Source organism: Pseudophryne corroboree, chromosome 3, assembly GCF_028390025.1.
Source record: "Pseudophryne corroboree isolate aPseCor3 chromosome 3, aPseCor3.hap2, whole genome shotgun sequence".
NCBI lineage: Eukaryota > Metazoa > Chordata > Amphibia > Anura > Myobatrachidae > Pseudophryne > Pseudophryne corroboree.
In genome coordinates, this window is record NC_086446.1 from 114220100 (window position 1) to 114229989 (window position 9890).

Consider the following 9890-nt stretch of genomic DNA (forward strand, 5'->3'; position numbering starts at 1 on the left):
TATCTACAGCACCTTGTATTCCCAGGTGGTCTCCCATCCAAGTACTAACCAGGCCCAACACTGCTTAGCTTCCAAGATCAGATGAGATTGGGCGTATCCAGTGTGGTGTGGCTGTAGATGAGCTTTGTGGTTTCTGTTAGAACTTTTCTACGTCTAACTACTGGTTCATAAATGAATACGTTTGAAAATGGAATGCATCAACAGAACGGTGTTGGCAGTATAAAAATATCTACAGCACCTTGTATTCCCAGGTGGTCTCCCATCCAAGTACTAACCAGGCCCAACACTGCTTAGCTTCCAAGATCAGATGAGATTGGGCGTATCCAGTGTGGTGTGGCTGTAGATGAGCTTTATGGTTTCTGTTAGAACTTTTCTACTTCTAACTACTGGTTCATAAATGAATACGTTTGAAAATGGAATGCATCAACAGAACGGTGTTGGTAGTATAAAAATATCTACAGCACCTTGTATTCCCAGGTGGTCTCCCATCCAAGTACTAACCAGGCCCAACACTGCTTAGCTTCCAAGATCAGATGAGATTGGGCGTATCCAGTGTGGTGTGGCTGTAGATGAGCTTTATGGTTTCTGTTAGAACTTTTCTACTTCTAACTACTGGTTCATAAATGAATACGTTTGAAAATGGAATGCATCAACAGAACGGTGTTGGTAGTATAAAAATATCTACAGCACCTTGTATTCCCAGGTGGTCTCCCATCCAAGTACTAACCAGGCCCAACACTGCTTAGCTTCCAAAATCAGATGAGATTGGGCGTATCCAGTGTGGTGTGGCTGTAGATGAGCTTTGTGGTTTCTGTTAGAACTTTTCTACTTCTAACTACTGGTTCATAAATGAATACGTTTAAAAATGGAATGCATCAACAGAACGGTGTTGGCAGTATAAAAATATCTACAGCACCTTGTATTCCCAGGTGGTCTCCCATCCAAGTACTAACCAGACCCAACACTGCTTAGCTTCCAAGATCAGATGAGATTGGGCGTATCCAGTGTGGTGTTGCTGTAGATGAATTTTCTGGTTTCTGTTAGAACTTTTCTACTTCTAACTACTGGTTCATAAATGAATACGTTTTAAAATGGAATGCATCAACAGAACGGTGTTGTCAGGATAAAAAAATCTACAGCACCTTGTATTCCCAGGTGGTCTCCCATCCAAGTACTAACCAGGCCCAACACTGCTTACCTTCCAAGATCAGATGAGACTGGGCGTATCCAGTGTGGTGTGGCTGTAGATGAGCTTTATGGTTTCTGTTAGAACTTTTCTACTTCTAACTACTGGTTCATAAACGAATACGTTTGAAAATGGAATGCATCAACAGAACGGTGTTGGCAGTATCAAAATATCTACAGCACCTTGTATTCCCAGGTGGTCTCCCATCCAAGTACTAACCAGGCCCAACACTGCTTAGCTTCCAAGATCAGATGAGATTGGGCGTATCCAGTGTGGTGTGGCTGTAGATGAACTTTGTGGTTTCTGTTTGAACTTTTCTACTTCTAACTACTGGTTCATAAATGAATACGTTTTAAAATGGAATGCATCAACAGAACGGTGTTGACAGTATAAAATTATCTACAGCACCTTGTATTCCCAGGTGGTCTCCCATCAAAGTACTAACTAGGCCCAACACTGCTTAGCTTCCAAGATCAGATGAGATTGGGCGTATCCAGTGTGGTGTGGCTGTAGATGAGCTTTATGGTTTCTGTTAGAACTTTTCTACTTCTAACTACTGGTTCATAAATGAATACGTTTGAAAATGGAATGCATCAACAGAACGGTGTTGGCAGTATAAAATTATCTACAGCACCTTGTATTCCCAGGTGGTCTCCCATCCAAGTACTAACCAGGCCCAACACTGCTTAGCTTCCAAGATCAGATGAGATTGGGCGTATCCAGTGTGGTGTGGCTGTAGATGAGCTTTGTGGTTTCTGTTAGAACTTTTCTACTTCTAACTACTGGTTCATAAATGAATACGTTTGAAAATGGAATGCATCAACAGAACGGTGTTGGCAGTATAAAAATATCTACAGCACCTTTTATTCCCAGGTGGTCTCCCATCCAAGTACTAACCAGGCCCAACACTGCTTAGCTTTCAAGATCGGATGAGATTGGGCGTATCCAGTGTAGTGCGGCTGTAGATGAGCTTTGTGGTTTCTGTTAGAACTTTTCTACTTCTAACTACTGGTTCATAAATGAATACATTTGAAAATTGAATGCATCAACAGAACGGTGTTGGCAGTATAAAAATATCTACAGCACCTTTAATTCCCAGGTGGTCTCCCATCCAAGTACTAACCAGGCCCAACACTGCTTAGCTTTCAAGATCAGATGAGATTGGGCGTATCCAGTATGGTGCGGCTGTAGATGAGCTTTGTGGTTTCTGTTAGAACTTTTCTACTTCTAACTACTGGTTCATAAATGAATACATTTGAAAATTGAATTCATCAACAGAACGGTGTTGGCAGTATAAAAATATCTACAGCACCTTGTATTCCCAGGTGGTCTCCCATCCAAGTTCTAACCAGGCCCAACACTGCTTAGCTTCCATGATCAGATGAGATTGGGCGTATCCAGTGTGGTGTGGCTGTAGATGAGCTTTGTGGTTTCTGTTAGAACTTTTCTACTTCTAACTACTGGTTCATAAATGACTACATTTGAAAATGGAATGCATCAACAGAACGGTGTTGGTAGTATAAAAATATCTACAGCTCCTTGTATTCCAGGTGGTCTCCCATCCAAGTACTAACCAGGCCCAACACTGCTTAGCTTCCAAGATCAGATGAGACTGGGCGTATCCAGTGTGGTGTGGCTGTAGATGAGCTTTATGGTTTCTGTTAGAACTTTTCTACTTCTAACTACTGGTTCATAAACGAATACGTTTGAAAATGGAATGCATCAACAGAACGGTGTTGGTAGTATAAAAATATCTACAGCACCTTGTATTCCCAGGTGGTCTCCCATCCAAGTACTAACCAGGCCCAACACTGCTTAGCTTCCAAGATCAGATGAGATTGGGCGTATCCAGTGTGGTGTGGCTGTAGATGAGCTTTGTGGTTTCTGTTAGAACTTTTCTACTTCTAACTACTGGTTCATAAATGAATACGTTTGAAAATGGAATGCATCAACAGAACGGTGTTGGCAGTATCAAAATATCTACAGCACCTTGTATTCCCAGGTGGTCTCCCATCCAAGTACTAACCAGGCCCAACACTGCTTAGCTTCCAAGATCAGATGAGATTGGGCGTATCCAGTGTGGTGTGGCTGTAGATGAACTTTGTGGTTTCTGTTTGAACTTTTCTACTTCTAACTACTGGTTCATAAATGAATACGTTTTAAAATGGAATGCATCAACAGAACGGTGTTGACAGTATAAAATTATCTACAGCACCTTGTATTCCCAGGTGGTCTCCCATCCAAGTACTAACTAGGCCCAACACTGCTTAGCTTCCAAGATCAGATGAGATTGGGCGTATCCAGTGTGGTGTGGCTGTAGATGAGCTTTATGGTTTCTGTTAGAACTTTTCTACTTCTAACTACTGGTTCATAAATGAATACGTTTGAAAATGGAATGCATCAACAGAACGGTGTTGGCAGTATAAAATTATCTACAGCACCTTGTATTCCCAGGTGGTCTCCCATCCAAGTACTAACCAGGCCCAACACTGCTTAGCTTCCAAGATCAGATGAGATTGGGCGTATCCAGTGTGGTGTGGCTGTAGATGAGCTTTGTGGTTTCTGTTAGAACTTTTCTACTTCTAACTACTGGTTCATAAATGAATACGTTTGAAAATGGAATGCATCAACAGAACGGTGTTGGCAGTATAAAAATATCTACAGCACCTTTTATTCCCAGGTGGTCTCCCATCCAAGTACTAACCAGGCCCAACACTGCTTAGCTTTCAAGATCAGATGAGATTGGGCGTATCCAGTGTAGTGCGGCTGTAGATGAGCTTTGTGGTTTCTGTTAGAACTTTTCTACTTCTAACTACTGGTTCATAAATGAATACATTTGAAAATTGAATGCATCAACAGAACGGTGTTGGCAGTATAAAAATATCTACAGCACCTTGTATTCCCAGGTGGTCTCCCATCCAAGTACTAACCAGGCCCAACACTGCTTAGCTTCCAAGATCAGATGAGATTGGGCGTATCCAGTGTGGTGTGGCTGTAGATGAGCTTTGTGGTTTCTGTTAGAACTTTTCTACTTCTAACTACTGGTTCATCAATGACTACATTTGAAAATTGAATGCATCAACAGAAAGGTGTTGGCAGTATAAAAATATCTACAGCACCTTGTATTCCCAGGTGGTCTCCCATCCAAGTACTATCCAGACCCAACACTGCTTAGCTTCAAAGATCAGATGAGATTGTGCATATCCAGTGTGGTGTTGCTGTAGATGAACTTACTGGGTTCTGTTAGAACTTTTCTACTTCTAACTACTGGTTCATAAATGAATACTATTGAAAATGGAATGCATCAACAGAACGGTGTTGGTAGTATAAAAATATCTACAGCACCTTGTATTCCAGGTGGTCTCCCATCCAAGTACTAACCAGGCCCAACACTGCTTAGCTTCCAAGATCAGATGAGACTGGGCGTATCCAGTGTGGTGTGGCTGTAGATGAGCTTTATGGTTTCTATTAGAACTTTTCTACTTCTAACTACTGGTTCATAAACGAATACGTTTGAAAATGGAATGCATCAACAGAACGGTGTTGGTAGTATAAAAATATCTACAGCACCTTGTATTCCCAGGTGGTCTCCCATCCAAGTACTAACCAGGCCCAACACTGCTTAGCTTCCAAGATCAGATGAGATTGGGCGTATCCAGTGTGGTGTGGCTGTAGATGAGCTTTGTGGTTTCTGTTAGAACTTTTCTACTTCTAACTACTGGTTCATAAATGAATACGTTTGAAAATGGAATGCATCAACAGAACGGTGTTGGCAGTATAAAAATATCTACAGCACCTTGTATTCCCAGGTGGTCTCCCATCCAAGTACTAACCAGGCCCAACACTGCTTAGCTTCCAAGATCAGATGAGATTGGGCGTATCCAGTGTGGTGTTGCTGTAGATGGATTTTCTGGTTTCTGTTAGAACTTTTCTACTTCTAACTACTGGTTCATAAATGAATACGTTTGAAAATGGAATGCATCAACAGAACGGTGTTGGCAGTATAAAAATATCTACAGCACCTTGTGTTCCCAGGTGGTCTCCCATCCAAGTACTAACCAGGCCCAACACTGCTTAGCTTCCAAGATCAGATGAGATTGAGCGTATCCAGTGTGGTGTTGCTGTAGATGAACTTAAAGGTTTCTGTTAGAACTTTTCTACTTCTAACTACTGGTTCATAAATGAATACGTTTGAAAATGGAAAGCATCAACAGAACGGTGTTGGTAGTATAAAAATATCTACAGCTCCTTGTATTCCAGGTGGTCTCCCATCCAAGTACTAACCAGACCCAACACTGCTTAGCTTACAAGATCAGATGAGATTGGGCGTATCCAGTTTGGTGTTGCTGTAGATGAACTTAAAGGTTTCTGTTAGAACTTTTCTACTTCTAACTACTGGTTCATAAATGAATACGTTTGAAAATGGAATGCATCAACAGAACGGTGTTGGTAGTATAAAAATATCTACAGCTCCTTGTATTCCAGGTGGTCTCCCATCCAAGTACTAACCAGACCCAACACTGCTTAGCTTACAAGATCAGATGAGATTGGGCGTATCCAGTGTGGTGTGGCTTTAGATGAGCTTTATGGTTTCTGTTAGAACTTTTCTACTTCTAACTACTGGTTCATAAACGAATACGTTTGAAAATGGAATGCATCAACAGAACGGTGTTGGTAGTATAAAAATATCTACAGCACCTTGTATTCCCAGGTGGTCTCCCATCCAAGTACTAACCAGGCCCAACACTGCTTAGCTTCCAAGATCAGAAGAGATTGGGCGTATCCAGTGTGGTGTTGCTGTAGATGAATTTTCTGGTTTCTGTTAGAACTTTTCTACTTCTAACTACTGGTTCATAAATGAATACATTTGAAAATTGAATGCATCAACAGAACGGTGTTGGCAGTATAAAAATATCTACAGCACCTTGTATTCCCAGGTGGTCTCCCATCCAAGTACTATCCAGGCCCAACACTGCTTAGCTTCCAAGATCAGATGAGATTGGGCATATCCAGTGTGGTGTTGCTGTAGATGAACTTACTGGTTTCTGTTAGAACTTTTCTACTTCTAACTACTGGTTCATAAATGAATACGTTTGAAAATGGAATGCATCAACAGAACGGTGTTGGTAGTATAAAAATATCTACAGCTCCTTGTATTCCAGGTGGTCTCCCATCCAAGTACTAACCAGGCCCAACACTGCTTAGCTTCCAAGATCAGATGAGACTGGGCGTATCCAGTGTGGTGTGGCTGTAGATGAGCTTTATGATTTCTGTTAGAACTTTTCTACTTTTAACTACTGGTTCATAAACGAATACGTTTGAAAATGGAATGCATCAACAGAACGGTGTTGGTAGTATAAAAATATCTACAGCACCTTGTATTCCCAGGTGGTCTCCCATCCAAGTACTAACCAGGCCCAACACTGCTTAGCTTCCAAGATCAGATGAGATTGGGCGTATCCAGTGTGGTGTGGCTGTAGATGAGCTTTGTGGTTTCTGTTAGAACTTTTCTACTTCTAACTACTGGTTCATAAATGAATACGTTTGAAAATGGAATGCATCAACAGAACGGTGTTGGCAGTATCAAAATATCTACAGCACCTTGTATTCCCAGGTGGTCTCCCATCCAAGTACTAACCAGGCCCAACACTGCTTAGCTTCCAAGATCAGATGAGATTGAGCGTATCCAGTGTGGTGTTGCTGTAGATGAACTTAAAGGTTTCTGTTAGAACTTTTCTACTTCTAACTACTGGTTCATAAATGAATACGTTTGAAAATGGAATGCATCAACAGAACGGTGTTGGTAGTATAAAAATATCTACAGCTCCTTGTATTCCAGGTGGTCTCCCATCCAAGTACTAACCAGACCCAACACTGCTTAGCTTACAAGATCAGATGAGATTGGGCGTATCCAGTGTGGTGTTGCTGTAGATGAGCTTTGTGGTTTCTGTTAGAACTTTTCTACTTCTAACTACTGGTTCATAAATGAATACGTTTGAAAATGGAATGCATCAACAGAACGGTGTTGGTAGTATAAAAATATCTACAGCTCCTTGTATTCCAGGTGGTCTCCCATCCAAGTACTAACCAGACCCAACACTGCTTAGCTTACAAGATCAGATGAGATTGGGCGTATCCAGTGTGGTGTGGCTGTAGATGAGCTTTATGGTTTCTGTTAGAACTTTTCTACTTCTAACTACTGGTTCATAAACGAATACGTTTGAAAATGGAATGCATCAACAGAACGGTGTTGGTAGTATAAAAATATCTACAGCACCTTGTATTCCAAGGTGGTCTCCCATCCAAGTACTAACCAGGCCCAACACTGCTTAGCTTCCAAGATCAGATGAGATTGGGCGTATCCAGTGTGGTGTTGCTGTAGATGAATTTTCTGGTTTCTTTTAGAACTTTTCTACTTCTAACTACTGGTTCATAAATGAATACGTTTGAAAATGGAATGCATCAACAGAACGGTGTTGGCAGTATAAAAATATCTACAGCACCTTGTATTCCCAGGTGGTCTCCCATCCAAGTACTAACCAGGCTCAACACTGCTTAGCTTCCAAGATCAGATGAGATTGGGCGTATCCAGTGTGGTGTGGCTGTAGATGAGCTTTGTGGTTTCTGTTAGAACTTTTCTACTTCTAACTACTGGTTCATAACTGAATAGGTTTGAAAATGGAATGCATCAACAGAACGGTGTTGGCAGTATAAAAATATCTACATCACCTTGTATTCCCAGGTGGTCTCCCATCCAAGTACTAACCAGGCCCAACACTGCTTAGCTTCCAAGATCAGATGAGATTGGGCGTATCCAGTGTGGTGTGGCTGTAGATGAGCTTTGTGGTTTCTGTTAGAACTTTTCTACTTCTAACTACTGGTTCATAAATGAATACATTTGAAAATTGAATGCATCAACAGAACGGTGTTGGCAGTATAAAAATATCTACAGCACCTTGTATTACCAGGTGGTCTCCCATCCAAGTACTATCCAGGCCCAACACTGCTTAGCTTCCAAGATCAGATGAGATTGGGCATATCCAGTGTAGTGTTGCTGTAGATGAACTTAATGGTTTCTGTTAGAACTTTTCTACTTCTAACTACTGGTTCATAAATGAATACGTTTGAAAATGGAATGCATCAACAGAACGGTGTTGGTAGTATAAAAATATCTACAGCTCCTTGTATTCCAGGTGGTCTCCCATCCAAGTACTAACCAGGCCCAACACTGCTTAGCTTCCAAGATCAGATGAGATTGGGCGTATCCAGTGTGGTGTGGCTGTAGATGAGCTTTATGGTTTCTGTTAGAACTTTTCTACTTCTAACTACTGGTTCATAAACGAAAACGTTTGAAAATGGAATGCATCAACAGAACGGTGTTGGTAGTATAAAAATATCTACAGCACCTTGTATTCCCAGGTGGTCTACCATCCAAGTACTAACCAGGCCCAACACTGCTTAGCTTCCAAGATCAGATGAGATTGGGCGTATCCAGTGTAGTGTGGCTGTAGATGAGCTTTGTGGTTTCTGTTAGAACTTTTCTACTTCTAACTACTGGTTCATAAATGAATACGTTTGAAAATGGAATGCATCAACAGAACGGTGTTGGCAGTATAAAAATATCTACAGCACCTTTTATTCCCAGGTGGTCTCCCATCCAAGTACTAACCAGGCCCAACACTGCTTAGCTTCCAAGATCAGATGAGATTGGGCGTATCAAGTGTGGTGTGGCTGTAGATGAGCTTTGTGTTTTCTGTTAGAACTTTTCTACTTCTAACTACTGGTTCATAAATGAATACATTTGAAAATTGAATGCATCAACAGAACGGTGTTGGCAGTATAAAAATATCTACAGCACCTTGTATTCCCAGGTGGTCTCCCATCCAAGTACTAACCAGGCCCAACACTGCTTAGCTTCCAAGATCAGATGAGATTGGGCGTATCCAGTGTGGTGTGGCTGTAGATGAGCTTTGTGGTTTCTGTTAGAACTTTTCTACTTCTAACTACTGGTTCATAAATGAATACATTTGAAAATTGAATGCATCAACAGAACGGTGTTGGCAGTAAAAAAATATCTACAGCACCTTGTATTCCCAGGTGGTCTCCCATCCAAGTACTATCCAGGCCCAACACTGCTTAGCTTCCAAGATCAGATGAGATTGGGCATATCCAGTGTGGTGTTACTGTAGATGAACTTACTGGTTCTGTTAGAACTTTTGTACTTCTAACTACTGGTTCATAAATGAATACGTTTGAAAATGGAATGCATCAACAGAACGGTGTTGGTAGTATAAAAATATCTACAGCTCCTTGTATTCCAGGTGGTCTCCCATCCAAGTACTAACCAGGCCCAACACTGCTTAGCTTCCAAGATCAGATGAGATTGGGCGTATCCAGTGTGGTGTGGCTGTAGATGAGCTTTATGGTTTCTGTTAGAACTTTTCTACTTCTAACTACTGGTTCATAAACGAATACGTTTGAAAATGGAATGCATCAACAGAACGGTGTTGGTAGTATAAAAATATCTACAGCACCTTATATTCCCAGGTGGTCTCCCATCCAAGTACTAACCAGGCCCAACACTGCTTAGCTTCCAAGATCAGATGAGATTGGGCGTATCCAGTGCGGTGTTGCTGTAGATGAGCTTTGTGGTTTCTGTTAGAACTTTTCTACTTCTAACTACTGGTTCATAAATGAATACGTT

The 9890-nt window shown here is 41.3% G+C and overlaps 29 non-coding genes and 15 pseudogenes across 29 annotated transcripts; all 44 read right to left on the reverse strand.

Moving 5' to 3' along the window:
* Positions 1-119, reverse strand: LOC134885248 (5S ribosomal RNA). The gene has a single exon (XR_010169366.1). It is a non-coding gene; the product is annotated as a 5S ribosomal RNA (ribosomal RNA).
* Positions 120-226: 107 nt separating this feature from the next.
* On the reverse strand, positions 227-345 carry LOC134885260 (5S ribosomal RNA). Its single transcript, XR_010169377.1, has one exon. It is a non-coding gene; the product is annotated as a 5S ribosomal RNA (ribosomal RNA).
* Positions 346-452: 107 nt separating this feature from the next.
* Positions 453-571, reverse strand: LOC134885273 (5S ribosomal RNA). The gene has a single exon (XR_010169389.1). It is a non-coding gene; the product is annotated as a 5S ribosomal RNA (ribosomal RNA).
* Positions 572-678: 107 nt separating this feature from the next.
* On the reverse strand, positions 679-797 carry LOC135062800 (5S ribosomal RNA). The gene has a single exon (XR_010249142.1). It is a non-coding gene; the product is annotated as a 5S ribosomal RNA (ribosomal RNA).
* Positions 798-904: 107 nt separating this feature from the next.
* On the reverse strand, positions 905-1023 carry LOC135067344 (5S ribosomal RNA). Its single transcript, XR_010253562.1, has one exon. It is a non-coding gene; the product is annotated as a 5S ribosomal RNA (ribosomal RNA).
* A 107-nt stretch (positions 1024-1130) lies between these two features.
* Positions 1131-1249, reverse strand: LOC135064097 (5S ribosomal RNA). The gene has a single exon (XR_010250412.1). It is a non-coding gene; the product is annotated as a 5S ribosomal RNA (ribosomal RNA).
* Positions 1250-1356: 107 nt separating this feature from the next.
* On the reverse strand, positions 1357-1475 carry LOC134885284 (5S ribosomal RNA). Its single transcript, XR_010169402.1, has one exon. It is a non-coding gene; the product is annotated as a 5S ribosomal RNA (ribosomal RNA).
* A 107-nt stretch (positions 1476-1582) lies between these two features.
* On the reverse strand, positions 1583-1701 carry LOC134901417 (5S ribosomal RNA). The gene has a single exon (XR_010174909.1). It is a non-coding gene; the product is annotated as a 5S ribosomal RNA (ribosomal RNA).
* Positions 1702-1808: 107 nt separating this feature from the next.
* On the reverse strand, positions 1809-1927 carry LOC134885295 (5S ribosomal RNA). The gene has a single exon (XR_010169413.1). It is a non-coding gene; the product is annotated as a 5S ribosomal RNA (ribosomal RNA).
* Positions 1928-2034: 107 nt separating this feature from the next.
* LOC134889305 (5S ribosomal RNA) lies at positions 2035-2153 on the reverse strand (annotated as a pseudogene).
* Positions 2154-2260: 107 nt separating this feature from the next.
* LOC134890048 (5S ribosomal RNA) lies at positions 2261-2379 on the reverse strand (annotated as a pseudogene).
* Positions 2380-2486: 107 nt separating this feature from the next.
* LOC134891313 (5S ribosomal RNA) lies at positions 2487-2605 on the reverse strand (annotated as a pseudogene).
* A 107-nt stretch (positions 2606-2712) lies between these two features.
* Positions 2713-2830, reverse strand: LOC134892147 (5S ribosomal RNA; annotated as a pseudogene).
* A 107-nt stretch (positions 2831-2937) lies between these two features.
* Positions 2938-3056, reverse strand: LOC134885306 (5S ribosomal RNA). The gene has a single exon (XR_010169424.1). It is a non-coding gene; the product is annotated as a 5S ribosomal RNA (ribosomal RNA).
* Positions 3057-3163: 107 nt separating this feature from the next.
* On the reverse strand, positions 3164-3282 carry LOC134885317 (5S ribosomal RNA). Its single transcript, XR_010169435.1, has one exon. It is a non-coding gene; the product is annotated as a 5S ribosomal RNA (ribosomal RNA).
* A 107-nt stretch (positions 3283-3389) lies between these two features.
* On the reverse strand, positions 3390-3508 carry LOC134900765 (5S ribosomal RNA). Its single transcript, XR_010174269.1, has one exon. It is a non-coding gene; the product is annotated as a 5S ribosomal RNA (ribosomal RNA).
* Positions 3509-3615: 107 nt separating this feature from the next.
* On the reverse strand, positions 3616-3734 carry LOC134885329 (5S ribosomal RNA). Its single transcript, XR_010169446.1, has one exon. It is a non-coding gene; the product is annotated as a 5S ribosomal RNA (ribosomal RNA).
* A 107-nt stretch (positions 3735-3841) lies between these two features.
* Positions 3842-3960, reverse strand: LOC134890154 (5S ribosomal RNA; annotated as a pseudogene).
* Positions 3961-4067: 107 nt separating this feature from the next.
* LOC134885341 (5S ribosomal RNA) lies at positions 4068-4186 on the reverse strand. The gene has a single exon (XR_010169457.1). It is a non-coding gene; the product is annotated as a 5S ribosomal RNA (ribosomal RNA).
* A 107-nt stretch (positions 4187-4293) lies between these two features.
* Positions 4294-4412, reverse strand: LOC134894477 (5S ribosomal RNA; annotated as a pseudogene).
* Positions 4413-4519: 107 nt separating this feature from the next.
* LOC134889122 (5S ribosomal RNA) lies at positions 4520-4637 on the reverse strand (annotated as a pseudogene).
* Positions 4638-4744: 107 nt separating this feature from the next.
* Positions 4745-4863, reverse strand: LOC134885353 (5S ribosomal RNA). The gene has a single exon (XR_010169468.1). It is a non-coding gene; the product is annotated as a 5S ribosomal RNA (ribosomal RNA).
* Positions 4864-4970: 107 nt separating this feature from the next.
* On the reverse strand, positions 4971-5089 carry LOC135059788 (5S ribosomal RNA). Its single transcript, XR_010246187.1, has one exon. It is a non-coding gene; the product is annotated as a 5S ribosomal RNA (ribosomal RNA).
* A 107-nt stretch (positions 5090-5196) lies between these two features.
* On the reverse strand, positions 5197-5315 carry LOC135066267 (5S ribosomal RNA). The gene has a single exon (XR_010252520.1). It is a non-coding gene; the product is annotated as a 5S ribosomal RNA (ribosomal RNA).
* A 107-nt stretch (positions 5316-5422) lies between these two features.
* LOC134897284 (5S ribosomal RNA) lies at positions 5423-5540 on the reverse strand (annotated as a pseudogene).
* A 107-nt stretch (positions 5541-5647) lies between these two features.
* LOC134897007 (5S ribosomal RNA) lies at positions 5648-5765 on the reverse strand (annotated as a pseudogene).
* Positions 5766-5872: 107 nt separating this feature from the next.
* On the reverse strand, positions 5873-5991 carry LOC135066521 (5S ribosomal RNA). The gene has a single exon (XR_010252769.1). It is a non-coding gene; the product is annotated as a 5S ribosomal RNA (ribosomal RNA).
* Positions 5992-6098: 107 nt separating this feature from the next.
* LOC135065960 (5S ribosomal RNA) lies at positions 6099-6217 on the reverse strand. Its single transcript, XR_010252224.1, has one exon. It is a non-coding gene; the product is annotated as a 5S ribosomal RNA (ribosomal RNA).
* A 107-nt stretch (positions 6218-6324) lies between these two features.
* LOC134892148 (5S ribosomal RNA) lies at positions 6325-6442 on the reverse strand (annotated as a pseudogene).
* Positions 6443-6549: 107 nt separating this feature from the next.
* Positions 6550-6668, reverse strand: LOC134885364 (5S ribosomal RNA). The gene has a single exon (XR_010169479.1). It is a non-coding gene; the product is annotated as a 5S ribosomal RNA (ribosomal RNA).
* Positions 6669-6775: 107 nt separating this feature from the next.
* Positions 6776-6894, reverse strand: LOC135064906 (5S ribosomal RNA). The gene has a single exon (XR_010251202.1). It is a non-coding gene; the product is annotated as a 5S ribosomal RNA (ribosomal RNA).
* Positions 6895-7001: 107 nt separating this feature from the next.
* LOC134896050 (5S ribosomal RNA) lies at positions 7002-7119 on the reverse strand (annotated as a pseudogene).
* Positions 7120-7226: 107 nt separating this feature from the next.
* On the reverse strand, positions 7227-7344 carry LOC134895211 (5S ribosomal RNA; annotated as a pseudogene).
* Positions 7345-7451: 107 nt separating this feature from the next.
* LOC135066641 (5S ribosomal RNA) lies at positions 7452-7570 on the reverse strand. The gene has a single exon (XR_010252884.1). It is a non-coding gene; the product is annotated as a 5S ribosomal RNA (ribosomal RNA).
* A 107-nt stretch (positions 7571-7677) lies between these two features.
* On the reverse strand, positions 7678-7796 carry LOC135065912 (5S ribosomal RNA). The gene has a single exon (XR_010252179.1). It is a non-coding gene; the product is annotated as a 5S ribosomal RNA (ribosomal RNA).
* A 107-nt stretch (positions 7797-7903) lies between these two features.
* On the reverse strand, positions 7904-8022 carry LOC135064952 (5S ribosomal RNA). The gene has a single exon (XR_010251248.1). It is a non-coding gene; the product is annotated as a 5S ribosomal RNA (ribosomal RNA).
* Positions 8023-8129: 107 nt separating this feature from the next.
* Positions 8130-8248, reverse strand: LOC134891653 (5S ribosomal RNA; annotated as a pseudogene).
* A 107-nt stretch (positions 8249-8355) lies between these two features.
* On the reverse strand, positions 8356-8473 carry LOC134889236 (5S ribosomal RNA; annotated as a pseudogene).
* Positions 8474-8580: 107 nt separating this feature from the next.
* LOC135067671 (5S ribosomal RNA) lies at positions 8581-8699 on the reverse strand. The gene has a single exon (XR_010253882.1). It is a non-coding gene; the product is annotated as a 5S ribosomal RNA (ribosomal RNA).
* Positions 8700-8806: 107 nt separating this feature from the next.
* Positions 8807-8925, reverse strand: LOC135066071 (5S ribosomal RNA). Its single transcript, XR_010252330.1, has one exon. It is a non-coding gene; the product is annotated as a 5S ribosomal RNA (ribosomal RNA).
* A 107-nt stretch (positions 8926-9032) lies between these two features.
* On the reverse strand, positions 9033-9151 carry LOC134885375 (5S ribosomal RNA). Its single transcript, XR_010169490.1, has one exon. It is a non-coding gene; the product is annotated as a 5S ribosomal RNA (ribosomal RNA).
* A 107-nt stretch (positions 9152-9258) lies between these two features.
* Positions 9259-9377, reverse strand: LOC135068233 (5S ribosomal RNA). Its single transcript, XR_010254438.1, has one exon. It is a non-coding gene; the product is annotated as a 5S ribosomal RNA (ribosomal RNA).
* A 106-nt stretch (positions 9378-9483) lies between these two features.
* LOC134889238 (5S ribosomal RNA) lies at positions 9484-9601 on the reverse strand (annotated as a pseudogene).
* A 107-nt stretch (positions 9602-9708) lies between these two features.
* On the reverse strand, positions 9709-9827 carry LOC135064223 (5S ribosomal RNA). Its single transcript, XR_010250534.1, has one exon. It is a non-coding gene; the product is annotated as a 5S ribosomal RNA (ribosomal RNA).
* Between the last annotated feature and the right edge of the window lie 63 nt (positions 9828-9890).